Raw genomic sequence first — 19,793 nt, 5'->3', positions numbered from 1 at the left:
CCAACCTTTCAGTTAGCAGCCAGATACTTAACATTGTGCCACCAGGTCTCCTTGACATAGCAATACCCACTCCCCAGCCCCCCCCCAAATATTGGCAGTGACAACCTTTCAGAATTAATGGGCTCTCTGCCTTGTGGCTTTTTCATGGGTGAAAGCCAAGGGGTCTTAGCAAATAATTAAAAAAAAAATCTTATTTTATTGTAGTTATCGAGAATATACACAGCAAAACATACATTAATTCAACAGTTTCTGCATGTAAAATTCAGTGACATTGATTATATTGTTCGAGCTGTGCAACCATTCTCACCGTCCTTTTCTGAGTTGTTCCTCCCTCATTAACATAAACTCACTGCCCCCTAAGGTTCCTATCTAATCTTCCAGGTTGCTGTTTTCACTTCGATCCCACATAAATAGTTCTTGAAAGAGCATAATGCTCAAGACAAACATCTTTTACTAGTTAGCTAAACTATTGTTTGGTTTTAAAAAGACTTCAGGGAATGTTTTTGGTTTAAGGTTTAAAGATTATCTCAGGGCAGTAGTTTCAGAGGTTGGTCCAAACATCATGGTTCCAGGAAGTCTGGAGTCCCTGAGAATTTGAAATTCTGTTCTGCATTTTACCCGTTTTGGTCAGGATTCTTCTATGGAATCTTTGATCAAAATGTTCAGTAATAGTAGCCAGGCATCATCCAATTCTTCTGGTTTCATTGTAGAGGAGGCAGTTGTTCATGGAAGCAATTAACCACACATGCCATATCCTCCTCCTTTTCCTGCCTCTCCTTCTTGCTGTGTTGCACCAAGCAAGTAGAGACCAATTGTTGTGCCTTGGATGGCTGCTTTAATGAACAACTTTTTGTAGAAGAGGTAGAAGATGATCCATTTTTCTTTGATGTTGCTGAGGCTTCCATGGCCCCTGTTTTATTTTATTATAGTGGTTTTCTTCACTTCTTAGAGTTGAAGTTGTTCAGGGATTGTTTATCAAGTACTATCTATGTGCCGACCCTTTGGTTAGCAGCTGTAGCACTTAATCACTAAGTCACCAGGGTTTCCCGTGGAAACTCTATGTGGCAGTTCTACTCTGTCCCATAGGGTCACTATGAGTCAGAATCGACTAGACGGCACTGGGTTTTTTATCCATGTGCCAGGCAACAGTGCTGACCAGGAATAAAGGGAGAAATGACATGCTCTTAAACTTGGAAAAAAAAATTTTTTTTTTTTTTTTAAGGACTGTGGAAATCATTTTTAAGGACACCCGAAATGTTGGTCAGGGCGATGGGCCAGATTTAAGAAGCCGATTCAGGTAAGGTAAACCCCAGTAAGTAACAAAGATCTTTAAAAAAAAAAAAAGCATTTGTATATCACACTATGATGAAGAAGGAATTGAATTGGAGAAAACTTAACGGAGAATCACACTTGTGTGTGGATGCATTCTCAAAGTTCAGGTAGCCAGGTTTGTGCTTAAGCCACTGTAACAGTGGTCACTCTTATTATTTCTTAATATCTTCAGAGATGGAGTTTCCATATTTTTCTCACAAGACTTATACTTAGGATATTTTCTAATGTCTACAAAATCCCTCCTATTGGAAGTTAAGCCCTTCCCGTCTCGGAGAACAGCTGTCAGCTGTTTCTTTAAATATCATGAACGATTGAAAGAACTTCCAGTCTACCATCCTCTTCACCAAATCTATATTCCATTTCAAATTCTGCTATTGTCAGCACCTTTGGTCATGAATTCTATCAATCATCCTTTTTTTTCCTTCTTGTATTTTTTCTATCTCAAAATAGCTGCACCATTTCTTTCATGTTTCCTTCCAACTATATAAACAAACTATATAAACATAAATTTCTTTTGACTTATTGTCCCTTTTCAGCTCTCACAGTCTCTCTTCTTGCATTTTTCATGTATTCTTCAAATTTCCTTCCTCCTACACGTTCTAAATTTTCGTTTTATTTAAAGTCCAAGTCCTTTTTACCTTTTAGATGGATTTAATTTCCCTCTCAGGGAATCAGTATTTCCTTTCTTTCCAAGTCTCAGAATATATTTAGGCGTGTTCACTGGCACTGCTCTCTCTCCATAGATAGTTTCAGAATGAGGCTTGAAAGAGAAGAGTCCTTGCTTAATGGAGGTCTGTAGGAATGGTCTGAGAAGGAAATGAAAATACTTTCTCTTGGCACCCACTGTATATGGAGCACCACATTAGGAGCTGATATTGGGAGACTTCTTAAGGCAGTCTCAATTTATTTCTTCCCTCTGGACTGCAGGAAAGATGGACTGTGGTCACTTCTCAGCCATCTTGTACACATGCACCTTGACAAGATAAGGGAGCCCACTCATTTAAATTAGGCTTTGCTGTGTCTTAGTGCAGTGGTTAAGCCCTCGGCTGCTAACCAAAAGGTCGGTGGTTCGAACCCACCAACCACTCCATGGGAGAAAGACGTGGCATTCTGTTTCTGTAAAGATTACAGCCTTGGAAACCCTATGGGGGGCAGTTCTACTCCATCCTGTAGGGTCTCTATAAGTTGGAATCAACTCAGAGGTAATGGGTTTGGTTTGGTTTTGGTGTCCTGAAGGCTGGGGTCACATCATTCAGTGTGTGAGAATCAGAGGGAGAAAATTATACCTCCACTGCTGTGAGTACTTTTCAGGGCTGTAATTTCAGGAGCTGAATCTTTATTGGAGCATTAATACTGTTGCTAGCAAGTAGGGAGCAGATGGAAAATAAATATACTCAAGGGCTCAGAGGCTGTTACTGATGCTAGAGGCAGGTAGTCAAGCAACAGGAAATAAACACAGCTAAACAGTTTTTTTTTAAACAGTAGGAAAAAGATATTTACTTTTGGTCCCCTGAGCAACACCTGGGGAAAAGCTTGAGACAGGCGTCGGGGGATGATTGGTCCCAGGGCTTTTTAATACGGCAGCCTTAACAGGGGGCTTGTACAACCTTCTAGCCGTATGGTGATTAGCTCTGAGCAACTACATCTTACAGATCTGAAAATAACCCGAAAATGAGATATTCAGACCCAAGAGCTGCATAAGGCGGAGCTGGTGAAAGTGATGACAGCTGGGCATCACTGGTATTTGAACAGCTCTTTACAAAATACCTTAAGCCCATTGCCTGAAGGGAACCTCAGAACAACCCCATGAGGAATAAAGGAAAGATATTACTACTATTCATGTTGCACAGATGAAGAAACCATGGCTCAGAGAGCTTAAACAAATTACCCAAAGTCATGTACTTAGTTTTTATGTAATCCCCTGCGTCCCAGAGCACAACAGCTTGAGGGTAGAATTGAATCCCAGCTACGGTTTCCAAGCAGTATTGCTTTAATCTGTACTCACTGTTTTTTGACAGTTTCAGTTCTTCTAAAATTTCTTTACAAGAATGATAATAATAGTAATCATAATAAAAACAATAGTAACGGTTATTTAAGCAATTCCCATTTAAATCTCACAGCAATCCTAACACCTATCGGAGAGGAAGTGTTATTATCCCTAAATAACAGACAAAAAAATGAGGTCCAGAGAGGTTTAGTAATTTGGCCAAGATAATACGGCTAGTAAGTGGCTGATCTGAGATTATAACCAAAGTATATATAATTTCATCAGAGCCCTGCTGGTGCAACAGTTAAGTGCTCAGCTGCTAACTGAGAGGTTGGTGGTTAGAAGCCACCTAACAGGTCTGTGGGAGAAAAACCTGGTGATCTGCTTCCATGAAGATTACAGCCAAGAAAACCCTATGGGGCAGTTCTATCTGTCACGTGGGATCGCTGTGAGTTGGGATCTGCTCGATGGCACGCAACAATAACATATATAAGTCTGAGTTCATCAGCTGATAACATTTGCATCAGGACAAATTCAGGGACTAATCCAGGGAGTCCTCAGGGGCGTTTCATTATGCTCATAAACACAGCCCTCCTGGCTACAACGGCATTTTCTCATCTCCCTGGTAGTGGCCTCTGGGCTCCTCTGACTCTTGGCCTTGGCTGTTGTGGGCCTGTGTCCACTGGTGGCTCTGGATACTTCATTACTGTTCCTCTTTCTGTTCCCTATTACAATGTGCTGTAGCAGTCATCCCACTGAAGGAGGCCCAGTGTAAATCACTTCCCCTGGAGCTCCGGTTTCTTACAGAGATATCAGCAACTAAGCTCTTTTACCTTTTTATACACCTTGGTCTTCCTTACTCATGGTCCAGCTTTTGCATCCATATGAGGCTACTGAAAATACTATGGTTCTGGTCAGGCACACCTTAGTCCTCAAAGTGACAGTTTTGTTTTTTAATACTTTAATGAGGTCTTTTGCACCAGATTTTCCCAATGCAACGTGTGGTTTGATTTCTTTACTACAACTTCCGTGGGCATTGATTATGATGCCAAGTAAAATGAAATCCTTGAAACTTCAATCTTTTCTCCATTATAATGATGTTGCTTATTGGTCCTGTTGTGAGGATTTTTGTTTTCTTTATATTGAGATGTAATGCATACTGAAGGCTGTTGGCTTTAATCTTCATCAAAAGTGCTTTAAGCTCACGATCTCTAGCCATCAGCTCACGTCTCTAGCCGTCAGAGAAATGCAAATCAAAACTACAATGAGATACCATTTCACCCTGGCATTACTGGCACAAATCAATAAAATGGAAAATAACGAATATTGGAGAGGCTGTAGGTAGATTGGAACTCTTATGCACTCCTGGTGGAAATGCAAAATGATGCAGCGATTTTGGAAAATGATATGGCACTTCCTTAGAAAGCTAGAAATAGAAATACCATATGATCCAGCAATCTCATTCCTAGGAATACATCCGAGAGAAATAAGAGTCGTCACACAAATAGACATATGTACACCCATGTTCATTGCAGCATTGTACACAATAGCAAAAAGATGGAAACAACCTAGATGCCTATCAACAGATGAACGGATAAACAAACTGTGGTACATACACACAATGGAGTATTACGCAACGCTAAAGTACAGCAATGAATCTATGAAGCATCACATAACATGGATGGATCTGGAGGGCGTTATGCTGAGTGAACTAAGTCAATCACAAAAGGACAAATATTGTATGAGACCACTATTGTAAAAACTCATCAAAAGGTTTACATATAAAAAGAAACAATCTTTCATGGTTATGAGGGAGGGGAGGGGTGGGGATGGAAAAACATTTAATAGACAATATATAAGCTGTATGTTTGGTGAAGGGTAATAAGACAGTACACAATACTGGGGAAGCCGGCACAGCCTGTGCAAGGCAGGGCCATGGTAGCTCCAAAGACACACCCAAACTCCCTGAGGGATGGAATTGCTGGGTCGAGGGCTGTGGGGACCATGGTCTCAGGGAACATCCAACTCAATTGGCGTAACAGAGTTTATAAAGAAAATGTTCCATATTCTACTTTGGTGAGTAGTGTCTGGGGTCTTAAAAGCCTGTGAGCGGCCATCTAGGACACTCCACTGGTCTCACCCCTTCGGGAGCAAGGAAGAATGAAGAAAATTAAAGACACAAGGGAAAGATTAGCCCAAAGGACGAATGGACCACATCTACCATGGCCTCCACCAGACTGAGTCCAGTATAAAGAGAAGGTGCTGGGCTACCACCACTGACAGCTTTGACAGGGATCACAATAGAGGGTCCCAGATGGAGCTGGAGAAAAACGTAGAACAAAATTCTAACTCAAGAAGAAAGACCAGACTTGCTGGACTGACAGAGACTAGAGAAACCCTGAGAGTACAGACCCAGGACACACTTTCAGCTTGGTAATGAAGCCACTCCTGAGGTTCACCCTTCAGCCAAAGATTGAACACGCCCATGGAACAAAACAATACTAAAGGGGAGCACCAGCCTTGGGGCAGGGACTGGAAAGTAGGAAGGAACAGGAAAGCTGGAGATAGGGAACCCAGGGTTGAGAAGGGAGAGTGTTGACCTGTTGTGGGGTTGTTAACCAATGTCATACAACAATGTGTGTACTAACTGTTTGATGAGAAACTAGTTTGTTCTGTAAACCTTCATCTAAAATTCAATTAAAAATATATGTATATATTTAGAAACAAGTGCTTCAAGTCTTCTTCACTTTCAGCAAGCAAGCTAGCGCCATCTGCATATCAGAGATTGTTAGAGTCTTCCACCAATCTTGATACCACATTCTTCTTTATATAGTCCAGCTTCTCGAATTATTTGCTCAGCATACAGATTAAATAAGCATGGTGAAAGGTTGCAACCCTGATGCACACCTTTTCTAATTTTAAACCATCCAGTATCCCCTTGTTCTCTTCCAACAACGGCGTCTTGGTCTATGTACAGGTTCCTCATGAGCACAGTTGAGTGTTCTGAAATTCCCATTCTATGCAATGTCATCCATAATTTGTTATGATCCACACAGTCGAATGCCTTTGTGTAGTCAATAAAACACAGGTAAACATCTTTCTGATATTCTCTGCTTTCAGCCAAGATCCATCTGACATTAGCAGTGAAATCCCTCATTCCACATCCTGTTCTGCATCCAGCTTGAATTTCTGGCAGTTCCCTGTCAATGTACTGCTGCAAACTTTTTTGAATAATTCTCAGCAAAGTATTACTTGCATGTGATCTTAATAATTTCTGTATTCCCTTGGATCACCTTTCTTTGGAACAGGCATGTATATGGATCTCTTTTAGTCAGTTCACCAGGTAGCTGTCTTTCAAATTTCTTGGCATAGACAAGTGAGCACTTCCAGCATTGTATCTGTTTGTTGAAGCTTCTCAATTGGCATTCCATCAATTCCTGAAGCCTTGTTTTTCGCCAATGCCTTTAGTGCAGCTTGGACTTATTTCTTTGGTATCATTGGCTCTTGATCATATGCTACCTCCTGAAATGGTTGAACATCAACCAATTCTTTTTGGTATAATGACTCTGTGTGTTCCGTCCATCTTCTTTTGATGCTTCCTGCATAGTTCAATTTTTTGCCCATAGAATCCTTCAGTATTGCAACTTGAGGCTTGAATTTTTACTTCAGTTCTTTCAGCTTGAGAAATGCCGAGTGTGTTCTTCTCTTTTGGTTTTCTAACTCCAGTTCTTTGCACATTTCATTATAATACTTTATGTTGTCTTCTCAAACCACCCTTTGATATCTTCTGTTCAGCTCTTTTACTTCATCATTTCTTTCCTTTGCTTTAGTTACTTGACGTTCAAGAGCAAATTTCAGAGAGTCTTTTCTGACATCCATTTTGGTCTTTTCTTTCTTGCTTGCTTTTTTAATGACCACTTCCCCAGTCATATTTTGAGTGCCTTCCAACCTGAGGGGCTCATATCCCAGTACTATATCGGACAGTGTTCCACTGCTGTACATAAAGTTTTCACTGGCTAATTTTTTGGGGGGAAGTAGATTGCTAAATCCTTTCTAGTCTATCTTACTCTGGGAGCTCTGCTGAAAACTGTCCACCATCGGTGACTCTGCTGGTATTTGAAATACTGATGGCATAGCTTCCAACATTATAGCAACACACAAGCCATCACAGTACAGCAAACTGACAGACAAGTGGTGGCTGTATTCGTATAGTTGGGCAAAATTAGCCCTATTTTCAATGCTACTCTCATCCTGCCTAACAAGGGTCAAAAACTGAAGTTTCCAAGTATTTTAACCATGCCCAGAACACCAAAGTAAAATTTACAATGTCTGACATCCAATAAAAAGTTACCAGGCATGCAAAGGAACAGAAAAATATGACCTTTATAAGGTTAAAAAAAAAATAATTGAATAGAAACTTACTCAAAACTGACACATATGTTAGAATTAGTAAACAAGAAAATTAAAACAGCAATAACTATATATACCATGTATGTTCATATAGTTATTATAGAAACCAAAGGTTAAACAAGTTAAGTTGAAACATGAAAGATATAAAAAAGACCCCAACTGAACTTCCAGAGATAACACTGCAATGAGATGAAAAACACTTTAGCTGGAATTATTAGCAGATTAGATATTGCAGAAGAAAAGATTAATGAATGGAAGGCAAAGCAGTAGAAACTATCCAAAATGAAATACAGAAGAAAAAAAATAGACAAACCCACAATTATAATAATATATTTTGAGTGAATAAACGATAGCTTTTGTTTTCAAAAGTCTTATTTTGGATGTAATTATATTTTAGATAATGAAATATCTAAAATACAACTTGTCTTTACAAGGTGGATTCCAGTCACATCAGAAATCATGTTGAGTATTTCAAACAGAGAACGTTTAATGTAAGTATTGATTACTCAGGTGGTGGAAGGTTGAAATAGCACAAAGGCGCTACTAAGACACTGCAGAGGTTAATAGCTCTAGGAAGCAGCTACTCCCCAACACTATGCTGGTATTCAAAAGAGGAGAGATGGAGTTATCAGAACCTAGAGATTCAGAGCAATGGTTCTGCAGAGTTGGTGCATAGACCTCTGGGAATGGAGGAGGACACTTCAAGATTGGTCTTCTGAACTCTGAGGGGCTAGTGCTTAGGCTTCTGAAGGCATGACACAACTGTGCTGGTACTTCTTGGAGGGGTGTGGTGAGGCTAGTGCTGGCAGTGCCAAAAGAAGCTGGAAGCTGCTGGAGGGTTGCAAACTAAAGCTGGAAGCAAGAAGTAAGCCTCTTTTGTCATCTTGCCTTTCAACTTCCTGCTAGTGCCTCTATTGGGAGAATCTAATAGAAGGCCAGCTGACAAGAGAGTCTGGGAAACACAGCTTACAGATTCTTAGTCCCAGTCCACCCAGAGTTTAACTTGCACCTGGGAGACAAAGGTAAATAACTGGCAATTGACGTATATATGAGATTTGGTTTGAAATGAAGAATCCTCCAGCAGGTGGTACATCTGTATCTTTCAAAGCTTGGTCCATAAGCATTCTCCTTCATTGAATGAATGAATGAATTATTAAATAATTCTGTAGCCTGAAATATGCTATCTTCTCTTTTTAACTAAGCTATGAGTTGCTTATCTTTCAATGTTGTTTTTTAGGTGTGCTGCTCTGTGGGATCCCACCGCTGTTCATGGTGATGGAACGTTAGAGGCAGGGCTCTAAGGTGTTAGTCACATTATGTTGTAGGCAACTAAATCACGGAGATGAAAGGAACAGCAGTGTAATTGCTGTGGGAAATAGCATGAACTTTGTTGTTGGCTCTAGGCATATGGAATTTTTGTTTGCCAAGCAGACACCTAGATATTTTTAGATTTCTTTTTCTCCTCTTCACCATCCTACAATTTATTTCTGCTGCCTCTTTTTATCATTTACTTTGAATTCAGCAAGGCTTTCTCTGCAGTTTTGATGACAGTTTCTTATTGAATTTTTCTGAAAGCAAACATATTAATGACATATTTAATGTCGATATAAGTCCTTGATTTGGGTTTGAGATATTTGCTAGAACACTGTGCCCTGAATAAAACATAAAAACACACTGAAATGTAACTTGGAACCCCCGAGCCTATGGCCCTTAGACACCCTTCAAATCTGTAATTGAACCCACTCCTGGAGATCACCTTTCAGCCAAACAATAGACAGGCCTATAAAGTGAACAGTAACACCCATGAGGAAGGTGCTCCTCAGAACAATCACCCATATGAGACCAAAAGGGAAGCATTTGCCCAAACACAAAGTTCAGAAGGTAGGAAGGGGCAAGAAAGATGGATAATGGAAACGGGAACTCAGGGAGGAATGGGGTAGAGTACTATCACATTGAGGGGATTGCAGCTAAAGACACAAAAAAATTGTGTATAAATTGTTGATTGGGAAAGTGTCACCCAAATCACAATAAAATGTTCAAAAATAAATAAATAAAATGTAACATGGAGACTGAATATTTAAATGGTCATGAATGAGAAAGCATAATCCAATTATTTTTTCCCCTGGAGTATACAGAATTCACAAGTTTAAATCTGGAGAATCATTTCACATTAACAAGTGATAGTTTCAGGAAAATTTATTTTAGGAATAAATAGAGAATATATATAATGACATATGGAAAGTTGCTTATTAAGATTGCTATAAAATGTATAATATATATGATAGGAAAAGTCATTTATTGGCATTAACCATTGAAAGGCTGGTTTTAGAAATGAATTTCTATGATATAAATGAATTTGGTATTGCTGTTATTCTAATACAAATACACTAAAATAACCCTTTTTGGGGTCGATGGCTTAGTCTTTTTTTCACATTGTTGAGAGTGATTGTTCTGCTAATGTATTCATTAACTTAATTTAAAAATCTATGTTCAGAAATACTGAGATAATAAAACAAAAGGAAGTTTTCTTTTCCATTGTGGCAAATCACAGCATTGGCCCTGAATCTTCAACCCTCCCTGTGTCCATGTCCTTTGCTATGTGAATTTGCAGTTCTCACCTCCACTGAGTGGAGTATATTTTCTCTGCCCTGTGACATTGGGTTTGGCTGAAGAGAATAGGGCAGAAGTGACAGTGTGTCAGTTCTGAGTCTAGGTCTTAACATGATTATACTTCTCTTGTGCCTGTGCCATGGCCATGAGAAAAATGTGCCCAGTTCCGACTGCTTGTAGAAGGAAGAGGTTGAGGAACACACGGAGCAGGGCAACTTAAACTGAGCTCAGCCTAGATCAGTTGATCTCTAGCCAATTCATAGGTAAGTGAATTAAATAAATGCCTACTGTTTTATGCCATTGAGATTTTGTGGTTATTTTTTACACAGCATTATTGTAGCAATTGCTAATTTTATTCACAGATAATTTCAATGATTGCAACAAAAATATTTGTCCACAGTAAATTTTCTAAACACTTGTAGCAAAATGATATACATAATGCTTAGGATCCTGGATTAGAAATAATTCTGGCATGAATCTCTTAGAAATATAGATGCTAATCAAACCATGATAATATTAAATTAATAATATGAAAAGCATGAAAATATGGACTATGACCGTATCTTACTTATTGTCATGGATTGAATTGTGTCCCTCAAAAATATCTGTCAATTTAGTTAGTCCATGATTCCCAGCATCGTATAATCCACCATTTTGTCACCTGGTGTGATTTTCCTGAGTGTTGTAAATCCTATCTCTATGATGTTAACGAGGTGGGATTACTGGCAGTTATGTTAATGAGACAGGACTCAGTCTACAAGATTAGATTGTGTTTTAAGTCAATCTCTTCTGCGATATAAAAGAGAGAAGTGAGCAGATAGAAATGGGAACCTCATACCACCAAGAAACAAGAGCCATGAGAATAGCTCGTCCCTATTCTGAGAAGCTTCTTGACTGGGGAAAATTGATGACAATGACCTTCCTCCAGAGCTGACAGAGAGAGAAAGCCTTCCGCTGGAGTTGGCACCCTGAATTCAGACTTCTAACTTCCTAGACTGTGAGAGAATAAATTTCTCTTTGTTAAAGCCGTCCACTCGTGGTATTTCTGTTATGGCAGCACTAGCTAAGATACCTATTCACCTCTTACACAACTCGTGGTGGTGGTAGAATGAATAAATGCATGGAATCGAGTTTCTTTTCTTCCTTAATTATCATCAGTTTTCTTCCCTTCACTGTTTATTGCAAAAGACAAAACATTTAGAGAAAACTCTTAATAACAAACAAATCAATAACAAATTCAGCAAACCATTGCCTAAGTCAGTGATTCTGAACTGGATGTGATTTTGCTCCCCCCCCCACCCCCGCCGGTGGGCACTTGACTATATCTGGAGACATTTTTGGTTGTCGTTACTGGGGAGCGGGGTGCTACTAACATCTAGTAGGTAGAGCCCAGGGGTGTTGCCAAATATCCTGCAGTGCACTGGGACAGGCTTCCACAGTAAAAAATTATCTAGCTTAAAATGTCAACAGTGCCAAGTTTGAGAAATTGCTTTAGGTGCTACTAGGGATACAAATGTGAAATTTATTTTAATGTTATGATTTTTTGAATCTTGAGTATCTTGAAAGACTTCAGGAGCTGGATTCAGGGGGACATTTGATTTATGAAGATTTCTTTGTTCATACTTCTTTCTTTCTTGAATTCCTTAAAAGTGTTGTTCTAATTTGCCTTGCTTTGTATGTCGCATCTGAAAATTGATGCCAGTCTAATTCTCTAGCCCTTGCAATTTCTTTGATCTTTTTGCCTTAAGGCTCTGATGATTTTTTCTTTATTTTAAGGTCTGGGATTTGTCTTGGAGTTGATCGTTCTGGTTTAATTTTCCCAAGTACCCAATGGATTCATTTAATAATGGGTCTTCTATTATTTCTGGAAAGTTTTCTTGGATTGTAGCTTTAATTATCAGTTCCACAGTTTTGGATTTCATTATTAGTGAGTCCAATTATACATATATTAGATGTTCTTTTCTTGTCTTCCATTTCAACCACTTTTTTGGCCCTCTTACTTTCTTTATCTTATTTTCAATCTCATGGTTGTTTTTCTGCTTTTCTTTAATGCCTTTTATGAAATTTTCATGAAAATTTATGCTTTCTTGACACTTTGTAATTTGATCTTTATTTCTAATTTGCTTTTGTCTGTTTATTCTATTTTTTACTTACTTAAATCAAATCTTATTTACTTTTTTCCTTCTTTAAAAAAAATCCGTTTCTGTTCTTAATTTATGAGTTTCTCATTCAAGATGTCCCCTCCCATCCCCATTCCCAAATACTCCCTTCAGGATATTTAACTCAGTTTTGAGCGTTATATCACAGTTTTCTTCCTCTTCATAATAGTTTCATTGGGGGAGATATCCATCTGATGAAATGTTTTAACACTGATTTTCTATTTTCTTTATATAGTAACTTTGTATAGAAAATTGCTTACATCTCTGCATTTCTTAAAAAAAAAAAAAAGGACTAATTGTTGAAGTCATTTATGAGAATCCTAGTTAAAGAGCACCCTCTTCTGTTTGTGTAATTAAGTACACTTTTGGGGGGAGGGCATTTGATGGAGAAGGTTGTGTGCTTTTGATTTTGTTTAGTTTTCTTTTGTCTTACAGGAGCCAGAATCTCTTGCTCCTTTTTGCCTTCTCCATGCAGTACCAAAAGAGTAAATCTACATTTTTTTTATTACCCTCTTCTTCCCCAGCCCTCCCAAGAAAGCCTCCGTAAATGCCATGTCACTTTTCAATTTCTTCCTTATATTTAATATTCTTATCTACCAGAATTCTTTTTTTTTTTTTTTTTTTAATATTTTCACACTTAACATAGATTTTCTGTTTCTGGGAGCTTTTTAGCCTAATTCCGTCTTCTTTCTCCCACACAGATTTTTCTGGACTTCACTAGATCTCTGCAAAGGCTTTTGGTGGGAGCTCTAGAGCTTCTGTACATTGATATTTTTAATTACAAATAATTAAAAGTCTGTAGTGTTCTTGGTTTTTCAGTTATGTTGAAGGTGTGAGATTTGTGTAGTTGTATTTATACTTACGTTTTTACCTGTATAGCATTTGGGAGGATGTGTGGAAAGAGTCAGATTTAGATGGCCACCGTTATCTTGGCTATTCAGAAATAATGCATCTTTTAACGTTGCTTTATAGTATTCTTTGCAAGACAGAAAGTTTGTGGTTTTATGTAGTCAAATCTGTCTTTATTGCTTATGGACTTTTGTCATGCTTGAGAAATGTCTTCTCTCCTAAAGATTGTAAAAATATACTGTCATATTTTTTCCAGTACTTTTTAAATAATAAAAATTTTTAAATCTGAAGTGTATATTGTAGGAAGGAGGAATCTAACTTTATTTTTTCTGTAAATAATTACTTTAACAAAATAATGCCTTATTTCACCACTGGTTTGAAATGCTCTGCTAAGCTAACCTGTTTGTTTTTTCTGGTGTAAGCTATTGTGGTTGCAACTGCTTTCCAAGTGAAATAGAGTAAACAAAAGGAACCTGGCATGTCATTTCGTCTTACCTGATGAGCCCCTGCTATCTTGAATTTACAGACATTTTTTATGGTCGCCTTTTTCCAGACCATACCTTTCGCTGTAGTTAAAGGTAGTTGTTTCCTCAATACCTCTGTTGTTGTTGTTAGGTGCTGTCTAGTTGGTTCGAACTCATAGTGACCCTATGTACAACAGAATGAAACATTGCTCAATCTTGCACCATCCTATTAATCACTGTTACGCTTGAGCCCACCGTTGCAGCCACTGTGTCAGTCCATCTCACTGAGGGTCTTCCTCTTTTTCACTGACACTTTACTTTACCAAGCATGATATCCTTCTCCAGGGATGGGTCCCTCCTGATAATATGTCCAAAGTGTGTGAGACAAAGACTCTCTATCGTTGCTTCGAAGAAGTATTCTGGCTGTACTTCTTCCAAAACAGGTTTGTTTGTTCTTTTGGCAGTCCATGGTATATTCAATATTCTTCGTCAATACCATAATCCAAAGGTATCTATTCTTCTTCAGCCTTCCTTATTCATTGTCCAGGTTTCCTATGCATGTGAAGCAATTGAAAACACCATGGCTCAAGTCAGGCGCACCTTAGTCCTTAAAGTGATATCTTTGCTTTTTAACACTTTAAAGAGGTCTTTTGCAGCAGATTCGCCCAATGCAATGCATTGTTTTATTTCTTGACTGCTGTTCCACGGACGTTGATTGTGAATCCAAGTAAAATGAAATCCTTAACAACTTCAATCTTTACTCCATTTATCATCATGTTGCTTATTGGACCAGTTGTGAGGATTTTTGCTTCCTTTATGTTGAGTCGTAACCCAAACTGAAGGCTGTAGTCTTTGATCTTCATTAGTAAGTGCTTCAAGTCCTATTCACTTTCAGCAAGCAAGGTTGTGTCATCTGCATATTGCAGGTTGTTAGTGAGTCTTCCTCCAATCCTGATGCCCTGTTCTTCTTCATATAGTCCAGTGTCTTGGAGTATTTGCTCAGCATACAGATTGAGTAAGTATGGTAAAAGAATACAATCCTGACGCACACCTTTCCTGATTTTAAACCATGCAGTATTACCTTGTTCTGTTTGAACAACTGCCTCTTTGTCTATGTATAGGTTCCTCATGAGCACAATTAAGTGTCTGGAATTCCCATTTTTCAAAAAGTTATCCATAATATGTTATGATATGATACATATAGTCAAATCAATATCTGTAGACAACATTTATTCAATAAACTTGTATTTATGTAGCTACTGGGCTAAAGGTCTTCCGTATTACTTTTTATATTTTTAAATTCTAACCTATAAATCCAGAACAATGTTACAATTTTAGGGAGAACAGTTCAACTATTATTCCTTTTAGAAAAAATTCAGTTGATTTAATAGGTACTGAAACTACTCGTTACCTGGACACTAAATGTTGTTAATCTTGAAACAGTGATCTAATCCTTCTAAGCCAGGGTCTCTTCCTTCTTAGCATTGTGATGATAATAGGATTTATTTTATAGGATTGTTGTGTGGTTAACTTTATGCCTAGAACATTGTTTGTGCTCAATAAATAGTAATGCAAGTAATACACTGAAGGCATTGGTGAAAACAAGGTTTCAGGAATTGAGAGAATACCAATTGAGATGTCTCAAGAAATGAATGCAACGGTGGAGTTGCTCACTTGTCTATGTCAAGAAATTTGAAAGACAGCTACCTGGCCAACTGACTGGAAGAGATCAACATTTGTGCTCATTCCAAAGAAAGGTGATTCAACAGAATGCTGAAATTATTGAACAATATCATTAATATCGCACGAGGTAAAATTTTGAGGAAGACAATTCAAAAACAGTTGCAGCAGTACATCGACAGAGAACTGCCAGAAATTCAAGCCAGATTCAGAAGAGGACGTGGAACGAGGGATATCATTGCTGATGTCAAATAGATCTTGGGTGAAAGCAGAGAACACCAGAAAGATGTTTATCTGTATTTTATTGACTATACAAAGGCATTCAATTGTGTGGATCATAACAAATTATGGATAACATTTGGAAGAATGGGAATGCAACAAACATAGCAATGATTGTGAGGATGGCACAGGACTGGGCAGAGTTTTGTTTTGTTGTATGTAGAATCACTATGAGTTGGAACCAACTTGACAGCACCTAACAACAAATAACATTATTATTTCAAAATTTTATAAAGTATTTTGAAGTTCATAGTATACTTGCTTGTTGTTTTGAGAATTTCAATGATTTTGGGCCAAAGCAATTAATTGGATATATCTGTGTCTATATCTCTAATGATAGGCATTCATTTTTCAGCTAAATAATAATTAGGTGGATGATCTGAACCAGATACCAACTTTCAAATATGATTTTGTCTAAATTTCTTAGGGCTGCCATATGAAAATACCATGAAATTGGTGGCTTTGAAGAAAAGAGATTTATTTTCTCACAACCGTGGAGGCTAAAAGCCCAAATTGAGGGTATCAGCAGGACCGTACTCTCTCTCTGTCTATTCTAGGGGAAGATCATTACTCGTCTCCTCCAGATTCTGATAGTTGGGCATTTGTTGGCATTCTTTTACTTGTAGATGTATCTTCATGTGGCATCTCTCTTTCCCCTGTATGTGTCCCTGTGTCTGTTCTCTCTTTCACAGACCACCACTGAGAAAGAATTAGGACCCACCTGACTCCAGTATGGCATCATGACATCCTTAATTTAATTGATAATGCATGTAAGAAAAACCTTATTTTCCTAAACAAGGTCACACTCACAGGTTCAGGGGTTAGGACTTGAACATATCCTATTTGAGGATACAAGTCAATCCATAACAGATTTCACAGGATATTAAAAATTATGAAGAGCTTTAGAATTATTTTAGTAACAATTCATAAAGTGTTGATTTAAAGCATTTACCAAAATGCTTGTAATGTTGTTGTTAGGTGCTGTCAAGTTGGTTCCAACTCACAGTGACCCTCTACGCAACAGACGAAACACTGCCCAGTCCTGTGCCATCCTCACAATCGTTGTTATGCTTGAGCCCATTGTTGCAGCCACTGTGCCAATCCATCTTGTTGAGGGTCTTACTCTTTTTCACTGACCCTTTACTTTACCAAGCATGATGTCCTTCTCCAGGGACTAATCCCTCCTTACAACATGTCCAAAGTATGTGTGACGTAGTCTCTCCATCCTTGCTTCCAAGGAGCATTCTGGTTGTAATTCCGTATTGCAAAATCTTGCAATAGATTACTACAATGTTCTTAGCACATAGTTGGTCATTTACAATTAGTTTGCACAGAATTCAAATGGGTGAAGATTATCAGCATTATCTTGCAGTATCTATCCATCTATCTATCATCCATTATGAAAGCATTTCTAAATAAAAGTGAGGGATAATGTTATTCTATTTTCCAGATGAAAAACCTGAAGTTAGAGAGGTTTGGTAATTGATTCAATGTCACTGTGATAATCTGTGATACTGATTTATTCATTTTCATAAAATAAGGTATGGACATATTATGCTAATTAAACATTATATTTCTAGGAATTGTTTAGAATATCAACTCCTACTTTGCCATACAAATCGATCAATCCACAAATAAATAAAAAAGAACGGCTACATAGAGTCATTCAAGGGACTCAAGGTTTCACTGGGGGGAGAAAACTATCACACATGAGTTGGAACACATCAGGACTTTATTCTGTGTCACTGGTGATAAGTTCAGTAGTAGAGTGAGTGGTAAGAATAAAGATGCTTCTTCAAGAATGGTAGGCAAGAATGGTAGGCAGGCAAGAGAAGAGAAGAGCATGACCATAGAAATGGGGGCAGGAATTAACTTTGGGTGTGCCAGGGAGGCTGGGCTGATAAAAGGGAAAAAAATGTCCACTAAGCTGAGTCAGAGTTTAGACTTTACTTTTGTGTAGGCAACAGGATGGTAACTTTATTTTCTGTTTCACTGCAAGGATCCTAGTTCAAATCACGATTATTTTAACCCTGGACTATTGCAAAGACCTCTTACTGAGTTCATTGCTTCCAATCTGTCCCATCCTTACTCTAACCCCTGCACAACAAATTAGTATTCCTAAATATCATGCCTCTTGCTTTTCCCTTCAAGATCCTGTAATAGGTCCCTAGAGCTTTTAAGCTCAGCATAATATAGCATCCAGGGGCTTCTGTCAGCTAACCTAATCATCTCAATTTATTCAGCTCTTAGTGCTTCCTAACTTGGACCTTAATTCCATTCAGGGCAAACTATCCACGCACAAACATTTATTGAGCACTTACTGTATGCAAGGGTGCTGGGGATACAAAGATGACTTCGACATGTTTACTACCCTCATGGGCCTCATAGTATTTGCTCATCTCGTAAAATAAGGCAGTTTGGGCACAAAGAAGTATGCAACTTGGCCACAATCATATGATAGATAAGTATAAATAAGTCAAGAAATAATTATCTGTGTAGCCTGAACTCAAGGCATTTTAATCTTCTATTGCTGATAGAGGAAATGAATTGTTTTTAAAGCCAGATGACTGTCAGTCTGGAGAAGGGATGTCCTGAGTGAGAAGATTATTCAGGCTCAGGAAGATCCAAGGCAGATTTTCCTGTTAGCCAGTATATACAGCACATGCATACAGACAATTTCACATACTGTTTCAGGGCATTTATGGATCCTTAACAAATTCCTGTGTTAGAGAAAGACTAAATAAATCCCATATAGGGCATTTATAAAGGATTTTGATGATATTGGTAAGAAAAGTGCTCTTTTTTACATAGGTATTAAAATTCATTTTCAACCTGTACCAATTGTAAATAACTGTTTAAAATAAAAACATTACAGATTAATATCTACTCTTTAACTTTTCTGCAATTTGGTTAAGTAATACTAAGTTGTTATTTTTGTTAGTTGTCGTCAAGTAGCTCCTACTCATTCAACCTTATGTGTAACAGAACAAAATGTCTCGATCACCATTGCCTAGAGTGGTGTCTGGCACACGATAGCACTTGGACTCAACAGCTCAGTTGTTTGGGTCTGAATCCTGTCTCTGCTACTTACTAGCTTTTAATCTTGGGTAAATTATTTATTTAGCCTCTCAGTATTTCATTTTATCTGAGAAATAGGGTGTCTTAGACTGGCTTCTCTAGAGAAGCAAAACCAGTGAAGTGTATAAATACATATAGAGAGAGATTTATATTAAGGAAATAGCTCATAGAGTTGTAGAGGTTGGAACATGGATCAGGCTGGAGGCTTCTCCTGATTCACGTAGCCACAGGAACTGGTGAACTCAAGATTGGCAAGTCAGACAGCAGGGCTCTGGCTCACCAGCTGTGAAAACTGACAAATCCCAAGATTGGCAGGCAAGATGGCAGGTAAGCTACTAGCTCGAGTCTGATGGACAATAGCCAGCTACAGGATACAGTGTGAGAGAAAGCCGGAGAGCCTTCCTGGAAAGTCCACTTATACTGGATCCAGGCCACACCTCCAAGGAAACTCCCTTTCAGCTGATTGGCCACTCACAGCAGATCCCATCATGGAAGTGATCACATTATATCAAATCTCATCGTGCAGGTGATCACATTCTTATACAACTACCAAACTACATCACCACTGCCAAGCCACTTAGAATCCTGGCCCAGCCAAGTTGACATACAACCTTCATGATCACATAGTTATTGTTGTTAGGTGCTGTTGAATCACTTCCAACTCATAGCAACGCTATGTACAACAGAACAAAACACTGCTCAGTCCTGCACCATCCTCATAATCGTTGCTATGTTTGAGCCCATTGTCGCCCATTGTGTCAATCCATCTTATTGAGGGTCTTCCTCTTTTTTGCTAACCCTCTACTAAACATGATGTCCTTCTCCAGGAACTGGTCCCTCCCATTAACATGTCCAAAGTGTGTGAGATGAAGTCCCACCATCCTCTTTTCTAAGAAGCATTCTGGCTGTACTTCTTCCAAGACAGACTTGTTCATTCCTTTGGCA

The 19,793-nt window shown here is 38.4% G+C and overlaps 1 long non-coding RNA gene across 1 annotated transcript in view; it reads left to right on the top strand.

Moving 5' to 3' along the window:
* The first annotated feature begins 1,241 nt into the window (after positions 1-1,241).
* Positions 1,242-19,793, top strand: part of LOC126065411 (uncharacterized) — a 267,033-nt gene continuing 248,481 nt past the window's right edge. The window contains exon 1 of the long non-coding RNA XR_007514856.1: positions 1,242-1,297. This is a non-coding gene — a long non-coding RNA (uncharacterized LOC126065411). The remainder of the gene's footprint in view (positions 1,298-19,793) is intronic.

This window comes from Elephas maximus, chromosome 2 (assembly GCF_024166365.1).
Source record: "Elephas maximus indicus isolate mEleMax1 chromosome 2, mEleMax1 primary haplotype, whole genome shotgun sequence".
In the NCBI taxonomy this organism is placed as follows: domain Eukaryota; kingdom Metazoa; phylum Chordata; class Mammalia; order Proboscidea; family Elephantidae; genus Elephas; species Elephas maximus.
The sequence above is the reverse complement of the archived record's forward strand: the minus strand, read 5'-3'. Positions and strand labels throughout refer to the sequence as shown.